This window comes from Pipra filicauda, unplaced genomic scaffold, assembly GCF_003945595.2.
Source record: "Pipra filicauda isolate LSUMZ 115617 unplaced genomic scaffold, ASM394559v2 scaffold367_size712859_pilon, whole genome shotgun sequence".
Classification (NCBI taxonomy): Eukaryota; Metazoa; Chordata; class Aves; order Passeriformes; family Pipridae; genus Pipra; species Pipra filicauda.
The window spans coordinates 58574-68150 of NW_024104495.1; positions in this window are offsets into that span (position 1 = coordinate 58574).

Below are 9577 nucleotides of genomic sequence, written 5' to 3' on the forward strand. Positions count from 1 at the left end.
CTCCTAACCCTTGGCAGAGCTCCCTGTAATGCTAGCATGGAGAGCTCTGAAGATTATGACATCTGAGAAAACCTGAAAAACAGAAAGAGGTGGAAATATTTAACAACAGCAGCTGCATCCCATTCAGCTGGCTTGTCAAAGTACATCCTGATTGGAATAAATTACATCTCAGCCTCTGAACACTGGAGGGGAAACAAGGTGTTTACAACATAACACCTAGTTGGATCAATTCCAAACTGTGACATATGTCACACAAAGTTGTCATGATGGAACTAAGTACAGGTTTCTCTCCAAAGCTGAAATCAGTGCATTAGCATCAAAATGTTGATCTTCATTTTGAATGACAGTGTCGTCACATTAGCACATAATCAACATAACCTGTAGAGAAATGAAAGATTGTGTTGATGAAAGATGGGGATATATCTTGAAGAAGCATATTAATACCTTAAAATGGAATAAAGTCTACAGAAAATTATCAAATTTTCCAGATAACATACCAGTTACATAGTCCTCAGCTTCTATAAAATGGTCACTCTTTAGAAGAGCGGCATTTGGAAAGCAAACAAAGTTAAAGTTAAAATATAAATCCTGCCATTGGTAGCAACAGCAGTTCAAAGCCTGATTCTGGATTCAAGTAGCTTCAATGAAATCCACCTGCAAGATTTCAAAGCAAGTTTCTCTTCCTCTGTCCCTAAAGTGACCACTGGATTTTGTTAATTGTCAAGCAAAGAAAGAAAATAGGCTGGAAGTTAAAGCCAAAGGCTGCCATGTTACATCAGTTAACCATATATAGCTTAGTGCACACTTCTTGCATCTTAGTCAGCTGTTTGTCGGCCTCTGTCGATCCGGAAAAAGTAGAGCCTGCCTGAATATACAAAACACAGCTATAGCACATGAACAGAAGAATAAGTGGGATCTGAGACAAGCAGGTCTTAGACATCTCCAACTCTCGTTTTTAGGATATAAGTGTTAATCATAGCAAATCATAGCGGACAAGGGTAACAATCTCTGCACAAGTTGTCTCTCCTTTGCACACAGACCTCAACCATCATCAGCAACAGAAAATAAATAAATAAGTCTTATGTTGCAGCATTACAAGCAAACATGCTTTTTTCATTTGCTACAAGAAGGATTTGACAGTACATATTTGTGGTATTTTACAGTCACAGTGAACAGCTACATCTGCTCGAAGAGAAAAATACAATTTCTACCAACTGAGAATTAAAGTTGGAAAGGAAAGAGAAGAAGAATGTCATGGAATCTTTGCTCAACTAGATTTATAGCACAATAGTGCTAAGATTATAACATTAGCCAAAGACGATGTAATAAAACAGATTCTAATCCCGAGTTATGGGAACTTACACACATTCAACAAACATGAGCCAACACTGAAAAATCATACTCCTTCTTCCCTATGCCCTCAAGAAATATTTATCTGGTAATTTTAGGGCCCAAATCAAACTTACCAGAGCATAATAAAAAGGTGACATTAAGCAAATGCAAATTAGTTGAAAGAAAAAAAAAATCAAGGAGTTTTTTTAAGCTCTTTATGACTTGGAGTTCTGACTGTAGAACTGTAATAATAATGGTTATTTGTGTCAGGCTGCACACAATCTAACTTTCTCAGTTATGAAGGGCATCTCAGGGCTGAGGATTGCTGTCTTTCAGCAGTGCATAGACCAGCTGGCTGCCTCCCTCAATACCCTTTCCAAAGGTAGTTAATGTTATGCAATGCTGAGTGGCTTTGTGCTTACTCAGTGTCCAGGAGGCAGCCCCTGCTAAGCAGATAAGTCTTTTTGACCACTAGCTCAATTATTACAGAAACGAAAATTCCTCTGTTTGCCACATCAAATGGTAGGTTATGGCAATTACTGTCCTGTCTCCCCCTCTACCAGTCTCACTCAGACCAGCTTAATGGTCAACCTCTTATACTCCTTCTGTTCCCAAGTATTATCAAGACTGCAGACAAACACCCCAACCTAACCCTTTTGCTTCACCTTCGTCTTTGGGGTTGCTTGCTTCATTTACAGATAGCTGAATAAATTGTGTTGAGCTGTCTGCATTTAAGCAGAAAATGACACTGATTGTCACTAAATATAATGAGTGCCGTATGTATGTTTCATTGGAAGCACAAGCTCAAATTAGCCTGTCAGAATTTGACTGTACTCTGATGCCAGCCTGTCAAGTGACTCAATTAGCTCAAGAGAATAAAGAAAAGGCTTGTCAAAGCCATCAAAGCTTTCCACTTGCTCAAGTCCCATCCTTTTGCTCACTGTCTTTATTAAATCTAAATGCATTTTATATTTGCAGATAGGTAGATGCTGTCTCTTCACTCCCTCTTCATCAACTCCCCCTTCACCACCACTTTCTTACAGAAAAGCTCATCAAATCTGTGGAGAGGAAAAGGAAGTTATTTCTTCGCAGGTCCCTAAAGCCTGTTTTTCCACGATGAAAGGAATATTTACCTGTAGATAAAACCTTATCGGTGGCTAAACTTTGTTTTTCTCGCAGAGCACTAAAAAGTATTAGAATAATATTGAATTTAGAGATGAATTGAAAGAGCAGAGACTTCAAGCAGAAGTGCTGTCTTATAATTCTTTCTTTCCCCACCAGTGCATATACAGAGGCACAGCATTTATTGTTACAGATGTCCCAGAGACCAGCAACCTGCTGAGCCACTTGGATCCCCACAAGTCTGTGGGACCAGATGGGATCCACCCAAGGGTGATGAGGGAGCTGGTGGAAGAGCTCGCCAAGCTGCTCTCCATCATTTACCTACAGTTCTGGATCACTGGGGAGGTCCCAGATGATTGGAAGTTGACAAATGTCATGCCAATCCACAAAAAGGGTTGGAAGGAGGACTCAGGAAACTACAGGTCCGTCAGCCTGACCTCAGTGCCTGGCAAGGTTATGGAGCAGATCATCCTCAGTGCAATCACACAGCACCTACAGGATGGACAAGGGATCAGACCCAGCCAGCACGGGTTTAGGAGGAGCAGGTCCTGTCTGACCAACCTGATCTCCTTTTATGATCAGGTGATCTGCCTGGTGGATGAGAGGAAGGCTGTGGATGTGTCTACCTGGACTTCAGCAAAGACTTTGACACCGCCTCCCACAGCATACTCCTGAAAAAGCTGGCAGCCCAGGGCTTGGACAGGGGCCCTCTGTGCTGGGTTAGGAACTGGCTGGAGGGCCGGGCCCAGAGAGTGGTGGTGAACGGGGCTGCATCCAGTTGGTGGCCGGTCACTAGTGGTGTCCCCCAGGGATCAGTGTTGGGCCCAGTTCTTTCTGAGAAAGAATCAAGACACCTCCTAAGCTATCCTCTGGTTCTGTTAACAAAAGGAGGCGGTATATTTTGGCATAGAATTGCTTGCTTCACATTCCAAAGTGCCACCTGATCATACACACAAGCATGCATAGATTATTTAATCAGTGATTCCACCTGAAGGAAGAGAACAAATGAATTGTTGAAACATCTAGGACTTTTTCACACTCTTTCAAGATGTTCACAGGGAAGGAAAAGATAAATACTGAAAAAAACAAAGAAGGGAAGTGAAGAGAAAGGTTGTGGGAAAGTTTCAGGAAGGAGTAAAATACAGGCTTCAAATATCTTAACACTGCTTTGGGACACTTAGGCTCCTGGAAGGTATCTACTTGACATCAGTTGAGATTGCCCCAGTGTGTGCATGCCACTGAAGGGGGAGGAGAGTAAATTAACTGACAAAGCAGCAGTAACCTCTGGCAGATCTTCTATTCCATTCAAATGTCAGTGTTTAGCACTTGAAATATCTTTTCACCCAAATAAACAACATCAGGTTTTATTTTGAGAAGGACAAGACCCACAGACAAGGCTATGAGAACACAACATCTAGCTCAATCTATGTGTCGTCTTTACATTGCTTGTCTTGCAACCAACATTTCTGCACTTTAACAGATAATAATTGCTCAGCTTAAAGGCTTCTTCTTTGGCTTTGCTCTTGAATAGTCTAATATGCTGTCAAGTGCAGCATGTCTTTCAGGAACTAAAATTCAAGAGAGCATTAGAACACTTGCTCCAGTGCACAATTGTAAATGCTAGTCAAGCTAAAACAATCTTCACTGCTTCTGCAGTTATGCATGAAAATGCAGGTCTGATGGATGCAACCCTTTTTAAGTCATGTAGTACCTTCCAAACCTTCTTCTGTAAATTTTTTAGTGACACACAGTAGCTTACGTTTGTCTATAAAGAAAGCGTTCCTCATGAGCATTCCTCAAGAACCTTATTTCTGAGATACCTTGGGATTCTCAAGTCTACAAAAGGTAGCCTATTTACTCTGTTATATGGTTTGTTGAAGCTTCAACCAAGAGCTGCTAAACAAAAAACTTCAGTTGTACTGAGTAAAGAAAAAGCAGCATTACCAGTGCACTAACATTTAAGTATTAATTAGACATGATTGGAACATGGAAACATTTAAAATAAATGCTCTTTGTGGTATTATTAAATGTTAAATTTTATGCATACTAAATCATTTTGTAGACTGATAAAATAACTTCTTTCTGTGGCCTAGGAGATACATAATTAATATATTTTTTCTAGCCATCAGTGTTTAATTATTAAAAAGTTTGACTAACATTTAGATGGCAAAAGCATAAAAGCCTTTTGAAAAAGCCTAACATTTATGTTAAGAATAGGACTGAAATATTTTTACTAGAAATATTTTTTATTATAATTTATTTTAAAGTAGCATATACTTGTCTCTTTAGGTTCTTCTGAAATCTGGGGTAAGGAGAGGGTTTTAATTTCTATTCTCTAGTTTCTCCTTGAACATATATATATATATAACTCAAGTATTTTCTTCTTGCATTGACAAACTAGGTGCAAGGAAGAGCTAATTAAATATGAGAAACTAACTTACAATATAACTGGAATTTTTATGTTTAGGTTGTCTTTGTATTTGATACCAGCCAAAACTGAGACTTTTAACAATAGTAACACTTTTCATTACAGATTTCAGCTTACAGATTTATATCCTGTGTGTTTGATAAATATAAAATAAAGATATAAAATAAATAAAACATAAATTTAATAAGAAAATAGAAAAAAGTTCACACAAACTTGCGTTGACAAAAAGGGAACCCAGAACAGTGTTTTGACGGGAGTTACAGAAGGAAATCCTGTAGGGATAGTACTGAACACACATGTGAGTGACACTACAGCTTGCAACATACAGCGAACAAAAGCCTTCCATCATTATTGCAGCTTGGCACACATCTCTATTGAACACCTATGTACTCATATAATGAATTTTACAATATCACTGGTTTATCACTGCCTTTTCTGGTTCCTATATACTGAAAACATTGAGCAAAATTAAATTGCTAGACATAAAACAACAAGACCGTGGATAGATGTTCTCCAATAACTGTGGTATGAATTTCTAGTCTTGCCTTCGCACATCAGCCTGCTGCTGGCACATGACAGCCCATGTCATGCTGGCACATGACAGCACAGGCAAGCAAACAGAGCATCAGCCCATAGACAAGCAAACGGAGCGTCAGCCTCCAACCTTTAGGGTTTAAATGCAAGCAAAAGGGCACACAGGCAGGAGTCTCAAGACAAGGAGAAATGAGTGCTCAGAATCACAGCTGACGGCATCTCATTGGTCACAGCCCATGGTAGCCCAGCTCTTGTTGAGTTTCTGGTAGGTATTATAGAAGTTTTAAGGAAAATTACAATCAGGCATTTGAAATAAAGCAATGGGGTCAGTTCAAAGTGATGGAGGAGAGTACTGGAACTGCTCACAAGTACTGGTGCTAACAGGAGACAGCACAAAAGTACTTGCCCAAGAACTTTAAAAAATTAGGATGAAAGTGTCTGGCACTTCTGACTTCCAGATGGGAGATGGAAGTTGAGTTCTTGGTGCTGGGAGGAAGGACAGTTAGGCCCTAAGAGAAAAACTGTGGCTTATATTTCACATGACAGGGAGAAGAGCAGAGTGATGACAAATGATGTGCAGTACAAACAATGACTGCAGTAGGAGTACATAGTTGTATCTTAAATGGAAGGAGAAAACACTGAGTCCTTGGAAATTGTTTGATACGGAAAAGCAAGAGCAATTATGGGGAAAATATAAGTGGAACTTATATTTTCTTGAAAGTGGAACTTTCTGTGGAAAGAAGACTCAAGTTAAATGACTGTATAACCCAGGAGTACAAATTTCAGTGTAAAAAGAAAGAAACAAAATGCATCTCTGCAGTAGCTTTCTTATTACAGGCTAAAAGCTGATTCTTCTTTTTCCCTGATTTCCAAAGCATCACAGCACCACCATTTCACAGGAGTCTAGTAAGAACCAGCCCAAGCTTGAATATATGCAACAGGATCACTACTGCTTCCCAAAAGGCTTTTCTGGAGCTTTCCCCCCCCACACCCTTTCAAGGAATAAAAAGCTGAATAATGTAATCAACAGCAATTCATTTCCTTGAAGTTTAGCAAATAAGTGGAAAATATGTACTGTGGGGTAAGGTACTTCAGAAAAAAAAATTTTTCTACAGAAGCAAACTGGAATTTCCTCTGTTAATGAAAATTTTAAATGCATGATACTCTACAGATATACAGTTCAAATGCTGTTCTTCAGGGGATATATCATGATAGGAGTGATGGAGTCCAAAACCATTAATGAGGATTCTGGTTGAAACATATAGACTTCATGAAACAATTGCTTGAGTAAATGTGAAATTGCTAGCCAGGTAAGTTTAACTCCCATCCAGAAATCAATTAAGTGCCACATTAACTAAATGTGCATGCAACTTGTTCCATTAAAAGCAATGTGTGTTCTTATTGAGTAAAAGATCCCACTGCATTTGCTCTCCTGAAAGACAGCAATGATGACAACTCACAACAGGAATTAGTTCTTTTTTTTCTGTTTCACAACTGTTCTCTTGCCACCTTGCTACACCCTACCTGGCAGTATGGAGTTGCCAAAGGATGGCTTCTCACTAGTTTCTCAGTGGTAGAACCTGAGCCTGCCATGTCCACCCAAAGTGTCTATAGAACTGTCAGAAAGTCTTGAAGATTACTCCCTGGGTTGTGTGACTCCAGGACAAAATTCACCTACCATCACAGAAGGTTACAAAGACAGGAAGACAATTGAAAATACAAAAACAGTTTTAAAAAAAAAAAAGTATTCAAGTTTCTACCCAGTACCCATATTCTTTAGATGCAGAAGCAAATAGCAAGTAAAACATGAAAGCAGAGGAGGACACTGCTACATTGGAAAAGAGGAAAAATGAGAGAAATAATCAAATTGGGAAAAAAAATAAAATACTGATTCAGAGGCATTTACAGTGGAATTTCCCACCATAAAGCCAGAATCTGATATGTCTACTCTTTAGAGATCTTCTACAATTCCTTAGTTAAGCCCACCAAAAAAAAAAAAAAAAAAAAAAAAAAAAAAAAAAAAAAAAAAAAAAAAAAAAAAAAAAAAAAAAAAAAAGAAAACAGAAGAAATCGGAAGTAAACCTGTAGTTGTTTGGTAGATTTTTGCATTTATTCTTTATGAGCATCCACCAGTGAATAAAACTCAGACTCTACTTACTAAAGAACAAACTCAGCATTTAAAAATTAAACTGTTACCTTTAGAAATGCAGTTCAACTCTGATGAACTGAAGTACTCCTTTCTTTCTGAAAGGCACTTTGTATCACATCTGGATATCACAGGCTAACTACTGTCAAGTTAGAAGTATAAAAGAAAGGACAAGGAATATCACAGATATGAATGTTCCAGTGCAAGAGAAAGATTTCAAACTTCTGAGTGTGAGCTAGAGGTTTCATATCTTAGATTAATGTGACCTGGCTCGGAGTATTGATACAATTCGTTACAAATGCTACTCCACAAAAAAGTTGCTCAAATACATTATTTAATCCTGAGCTTTGTCTTTGAGAAGTTGATCTTCATAACCAATTGTCTTATAACACTGCAAAAAGATATGTGGACACCTTCTCCATGCGAATAGTAGAGGTAACAAACTCAAAATTCTTGTTTTGTAAAAATGCAGATGTTTCACCACAACTCAAAGGAAAATAAGTTTTTTCCTGTTCTCATATATTTCAGTACAGGTGACCAGAAATACATTACAGACTTTACTAAAGCTATCTGCAACTTAGGCTGATTTAATACAAAAGCTAAAATATTTTTCTCACTGGTTAATAAGGATTGAAACATTTGTTTTTTCTCAATCAACATCTGTTTCCATTGTTGTGAAATGTTTTGACAGAACCATTTGATTTTTCATTACAAAGAGGGGAAAACATGAAAAGGAAGACATTCCATTATTTCCTATAGAGTAGCCTCCTTGATTATTCAAGCTAGCAATTTAATGTCTGAATAACACCTCCTGATTTTTAACTTTGAACAAAGTCTTAGAATACAGTTAAACCCCAAATATAAAATTACAGAAAAATCTCCAACCAGCCAAACTTCTGGGGGTAGAAACACAAAATTTCTGAGGCTTCACAGAATAGCCCAGACCTAATCCATATCCTGAAATAGATGCAATATTATTTTACATTTAGTCCAAGAGCAAAGACCTGCAAATCTTTACAGGGAGATTTCCTATGAAACCAGGCCAGGAGTGTTTTTTTCCAGTCATGACTAGAAGGTAAGTTCCCTGATGATACAGGGTCAACAGCAAACACCAGCCTCTGCAGAACATTAGACTCTGCAGTAAAACTAAATAGTACCTTTAGATGTAAAAGTGTGAGTAGTGTCCTTTTCACTCCATTCTTCGGATGTCTTACAGGTTTTGCACACACACTCTGTACAGAAATATCTAAGCCAGCTCAAGGCCTTCTAGAAGGACAGTTATCTTTGCTTGTTATTCAACCTACACTTGTCTTCACTTGAAAGAAACAACTATCTTGCTTAGGCAGAATATCACTTATAACAGCTACCAAAGGTCCAGATCCAAACTAAGCTTTGGCATTCCTAAGAGTACGAAAATGACAATTCTCAGTTAAATCAGAAGTCCACCTAGTCCAGTACCTTGTCACTAACAGTGACCATGAACAGATGCCTTGGGAATAATACAAGAAAAGAGGAAGAATGTGAATCATAGCATCTCTCATGCCTTTTCACTGCTCATGGTGGAGGAGTTTCTCAGCCACCCGTGGTGTCTAAGTCAGTTTCTCATTGTATGTATCTCTCAGGAACCTGTCTTTTCTCCTGACCTCCATGATATCCCATTACTTAGCTTACATATATCCTTTTGTTTCACAAGGATTCAATTCTTCAAGAGATTTCTTAGCTTGGATTCTTACTAATTTGACTAGCATTGAAAGGATGGCATTACTACCTCTTGTAATTGGAACTCATTCAATTAAAACTAAATAACTTGTTAATAAACAGGATACTGCAAAATACAAGTGAATAAGGACAGCTACTTAATTAAACAGATGGTAGGTTGTAACACAGATATTTCTTTGACGCACACCTGCAGTTTGGATGTGAAGTAATTTCTCCACTTATAAAAATATATGAGTTAATAATTTTCAAGCTATTGAAGAAACTGTTACAGAAAAAGTATTGATTTTGTTGCTTTT